The sequence below is a fragment of the Macadamia integrifolia genome, unplaced genomic scaffold, assembly GCF_013358625.1.
Source record: "Macadamia integrifolia cultivar HAES 741 unplaced genomic scaffold, SCU_Mint_v3 scaffold572, whole genome shotgun sequence".
Lineage (NCBI taxonomy): Eukaryota > Viridiplantae > Streptophyta > Magnoliopsida > Proteales > Proteaceae > Macadamia > Macadamia integrifolia.
Window position 1 is genome coordinate 318,896 of NW_024870490.1, and position 5,721 is coordinate 324,616.

Here is a 5,721-nt window from a genome sequence, read left to right on the forward strand (position 1 = left end):
CTCCATCGTTCTGAGAATGATGTAGGGGAGGCACAAGTGCTCGCCGCCTCCCTCTGCGGCCGTGAAGATGCAAAAGGCAATGAAAGCCGCCATGAAACCCACCTGGTTCCGATGACCTCCTCTGGGAAGCAGGTTGAACTGAATCAACCAGGCGAAGAGACGAACCTCGGGATAGAAGGATGTCTCGGACTCTGGTCGACTGCTGCTGCCGTAGATGGTCTCGTAGATGAAGTCCGGTGTCTCCATGCTCATGAACTGTCCCTGAGGCCTACCCCTGGGGGGACTGTAGTATCGGTGTCCTACCGCCGATATACCCAATATGCTGGCCAAGGTGCCTACCGTCAGCTGGATATCCACTCCCTTCACCAAGCTGTTGATGGTGAACTCCCCGTACGGATATGACACCTCTAGGTTACAGTAGAACCGACGGACGAGCTGCTCGTAGCATGGTCGGTCCACCTGAAGAATAGAGTCCCAGCCCAGTACTGAGAACCTCTCCTGAAGCTTAGCTTTGTGGAAGTCCTCGACTACCACGGTCTTCTCCATCAACACTGACCCCTTCAGGAAGTTGGGCCAGTTGGCTGCGGCCTCGGCACTAAGGAAGTGCTCCTCATCATAGTCTGTAGGGTTAGACTGGGCAGGTGCAGGTCTCCCTGTGTGAGGAGCTGAAGAGCTGGTCTCCGCACTCTTCCGCTTAGAAGTGGTGGTCTTGCGTCGAATGCCAGAGGAAGATGGTCCTTTGCCGGTGCGTGACGACATCCTGGTAATAAGAAAAGGAAGTAGGGATTAGTACAGCAAGAAAAAGACAGCAGCATTAAAAAGGGGAACCCAAAACCCAGTTTATGCAAAACGGAACGGCGACAATCTAGGAACGACAGGAAACTTATGACATGACGCACGGTAGTTGACGACGCATAGAAACACACCAAAACAGCAGGATGACAGCAAAAGCAATAAGCATAAATAGAAGGAAGGAATTCAAGTCCATTGTGCAAATTTGAACATAATGGAGAATAGCTTGAAACCCTAGGTCTAGAGAAAAATGCCATAGTAACGGGATCATGAAAGTGCAGGAGCATACCTAAATAGACTATGGAGTTCTATGAATACAAGTATGAATGAAAATCAAGGAAATCAATGCCAAAAATAGGGATTTTCATGGGAAAACATGGGGATTCCAAGCATAATGGATGATTCATGCAATCTAAAGCATGTTAAGCACAAAGCAAGTGAAATGCATCACAATGGAATCATCAATTGGAGAAAAGGATCAAAAATTTAAGAAACCCCAAAATTTGGAAACCTAGGGCACAAATTGGGGTTTTTCCCCAAATGAAGAAACAAATTCCTATAAACTATGAATGACTACAGTAGAATCATCATAAACACATGGAAAGGCTATTCTATGGTGAAAAATATGGAAAGGAAGCCTAGAAAGTAAACCTATTCATGCATTTCACCCAAAGGGAAATTCTGGAAAAAAGAGAGGAAGAAGAAACTTACTTGAAGGAGAATGAGTTGACTCTTCTCTAAAGCGCCGAGTGGGTGAGTAGACTCGTGAGTAGAAGTGCCGAGGAGACCTCCAAGATCGCCCAAGGAAGAAAGGAAGAAAGAGAAAGGTGATGAGGAAAGAGACAAGACAGAACAGGGCCCTACAGGCCCTGTTCGTGTTTTAACTCGGGCATAACCGGCGGGCATAACCGGCGGGCTCCTACCCGCCGGTTCATCCCACCGGTTATGACAGTTGGGAAAATTTTGAAAAATTTGGAAATTCTCCTTCTTTTCTTATTCCCTTCTCACCTCCTAGCATGATTACATTGATTTTCACTATTGGATGTATTCCTATGATTAGTATGCTATGGCCAAGTGGGACCATTGGCATGTATGCTGTGGACCTTGCCTGTATCATGGAATTGAACTAGGATTATTTACAGGCTATCATACACTACAACACCTCATGTAATGGCATATGATTGTGTGCCTAAATCAATTCTATGGTGTTTAATCAATATGGTGTGTGATATGTTCCAGGTATAGGGATACGATGGTACGTACTAGATTCGGTAGTAATGCCCGAGGTACCTCGCGGGGTCCTCGTCGGGTCGGTCGACCACAAAATCCTAGGGGGTCCCGTTCTGTGAGGCATACCTCACCTCCACTACCTCCAGAGACCCTTGGTCAGGGTGGGGCACATGGAAACCCACCTATGACTACACTTCCGGACCCTCCTCCGGTCATTACACCGGGAGACGTTGCTACAATAATTCAGCAGTCCCAACAAGCTTTCTAGCAGCAAATGCTTCAGCAACAGCAAGCATTTATGGCTGCCATCCAGCAACAGTTGGATTACTCTCAACCGGGTTAACCTCCCCGGGTACTCACTCCGCAGGACCCACCTGTAGGGTCGGGAATGGGACCACAAGCGGTGGGTACACCTCCAATCCCACCATTCGGTATTCCTCAGCATGGGATGCCTCCTCCATACCCCTACTATCCTGTCTATGCTCCTAACTTCTCGGCGACGAGTAATACGTCAAGGGTAGTGGAGTCTTTCAAGAGGAACTTACCACCGGTCTTCTCTAAGGTGGGGAATGACCCTTTGGAACCGGATCAATGGATCCAAGAGTTAGAGAAGATATTTGAGGTGCTTGAGTGCACGGATGCCCAGAAACTTATTTGTGCTGGGTTGCAACTCAAGAAAGAGGCAAATTCTTGGTGGCAAGCCTCCAAGCCTATATTGATGGCTGCTCATCCAGAACCTACTTGGGAGCAGTTCAAGGAGTTGTTCTTGGACAACCACTATCCGCGCAGTTTCAGAGACCGAAAGGAGACTGAGTTCATGGCCTTAACTCAAGGAGGTAAGACTGTCCTTAAGTATCAGCAACAATTCGAGAGTTTGTTCCATTTTTCCCCAAAGCATATGCGAACAGCTGAAGAGAAGGCGGCAAGGTTCCTAAAAGGCCTAAAAGCATCTATTGGGTCTGTGCTTGAAGTCTTGGATTTGACCGAATATGGCCAGATTGTACAGAAGGCCAAAACAATGGAAGATAAGCAGAAGGGTGAACAGTCCCTCACTCCTGGACTGTGGAAGAGAACAAATCCATTCCCAGATGCGGGAAATTCCTCCAAGGCTTACCGCGGATCATACAGTTCTGGGCCTATGTATAGGCAGCCCTATAGGCCACCTGGCTACCCTCCTAGGCCAGTTGGTGGTTCGGGTTCTACCTCTTTTCGCCCGAACACTAGTGTGGCACCTACAGCTCCAAGGCCACCTCGACCTCCATCTGCAGCGGGTCAAGTGCAGAGGGGTCCCGCTCCAGTTCCGACGTCTCAGATTCGTTGCTTCAACTGCCATTCCTATGGGCATTATGCGAAAGACTGTCGGGCCCGACCAGCCTTGCCCTCCAGTCAGCCCTCTGCGTACCGACCTCCCTTACCTCGAGGCAATCAACCGCAGGGAAGGATGTATGCCCTATCAGCCGAGGAAGCTGAGGCTAGTACAGAAGTTGTAGCAAGTACATTTTAAATTAAGAAGTTCATTATGATTAATATTGATGACCTGCTGAAATTATATACATTGTTATACTAGGTATCCTACCCATATCGGGCATACCAGCCTATGTCTTATTTGATTCAGGAGCTACTCATTCATTCGCATCTAAGAGATTTGTAGGGAAACTTGGGATGTCACCCAGGATCCTAGACCATGGAATGATTGTTAGTATGCCTACTGGTAAAATTGCACAGTTGAAGGAAGTGTATGGGCCGTGCTCAGTGGAGATTAGTGGGAAGAACTTTGATGCACAACTCATTAAATTCAATATGCAGAATTTTGATGTTATATTGGGTATGGATTGGTTGTCGGCTCATCGAGCTAATGTGATCTGTGCGGAAAGGCTGATTAAGGTAACAGATGACGAAGGGAAAGAGTGGGTATACCGAGCAGATACCATGAAAAGGGTGAGGAAGGTCCTTGTCTCCGCTCTCCAAGCGGTAAAGTTGCTAGAAAGTGGATGTCAGGGTTTCATAGCCTCGGTACTCGATGTTGATGCAAGAGTTACACCTCTAGAAGAAGTAAAGGTGGTCAAAGAGTTTCCCGATGTTTTCCCAAATGATCTGATGCAATTACCACCCGATAGAGAGTTGGAGTTTGCCATAGACTTGACCTCTGGAGCAGCTCCAGTATCTAAGGCTCCATATAGGATGGCACCAGCTGAATTGAAGGAGTTGCAAGAACTATTGGAAAATGGGTTTATTCGCCCGAGTGTTTCACCTTGGGGTGCCCCGGTGTTGTTTGTCAAGAAGAAGGATGGTAGCTTGCGTATGTGCATAGATTACCGGGAGTTGAATAAGCTAACCATTAAGAATCGGTATCCATTGCCACGCATTGATGATTTATTTGATCAGTTGCAAGGAGCCAGGGTATTTTCGAAGATAGACCTTCGGTCCGGCTATTATCAGCTCAAGATAAAGAGCAGTGATATACCCAAAACAGCATTTAGGACTCGATACGGCCATTATGAGTTCCTGGTGTTGTCCTTCGGGTTAACCAATGCGCCGGCAGCATTCATGGATCTAATGAATCGAGTATTTCAGGATGTGCTCGACAAATGGGTAATTGTTTTTATTGACGATATCTTGATCTACTCCAAGACCGAGGAGGAGCACACTCAACACTTGAGAATGGTGTTACAGAGGTTGAGAGATCAACAGTTGTTTGCCAAGTACAACAAGTGTGAATTCTGGCTTGAACAAGTTGGGTTCCTGGGGCACGTAGTGTCTAAAGCCGGAATCGAAGTAGATCCTGCTAAGGTGAAAGCAGTAGTGGAATGGGAAAGCCCCAAGAATGTTACTGAAATTAGAAGTTTCTTGGGTTTGGCTGGATATTACCGACGTTTCATCGAGAGTTTTGCTCGGATCTCAGCACCAATGACCAAGTTGACTAAAAAGGGTGTGAAATTCGATTGGGCAGAGGAATGTGAGAAGAGCTTCCAGGAATTGAAAGAAAAGTTGGTGACTGCCCCTGTGCTGACTATTCCTGAAGGCACAGGTGGAATGACGGTCTATACCGATGCTTCCAAAGTTGGTTTGGGTTGTGTTCTTATGCAACGCGGTAAGGTAATAGCGTATGCATCCCGACAACTAAAGGAATATGAGAAGAATTACCCCACTCATGACTTGGAACTAGCCGCAGTCATTTTTGCCCTTAAGATCTGGTGACATTATTTGTATGGGGAGAAGTGTGAGATATATAGTGACCACAAAAGCCTGAAATACTTCTTCACCCAGAAAGATTTGAACATGAGACAGAGAAGATGGCTTGAACTCATGAAGGATTATGACTGCGATATTCAGTGTCATCCCGACAAGTCTAATGTAGTGGCAGATGCATTGAGTCAGAAGACACAGACTGTGTCGCTCTCATACTTAGCAGTCAGCTCACCACTTGTGCAAGAGGTAATGCTAATGGACGAAACTCTCTTGTATGAAGGGGCAACCTTAGAGCTTGACCCTCAACCGGAAAACCTTAAATGGTTGACGGTATCCTTATCGGCTCTACAGGTGCATCCGGCAATCAGGCAAGAGGTGATAATGAAGCAACCTTTGGATCCTGAATTGCAGCGGATTAGAGTTCAGGTTCAAGACCAAACAATGAACGACCCAGATTTTACCTTAGCCAGTGATGGGGCATTGATGTTTCATGACAGATTGTGTGTACCC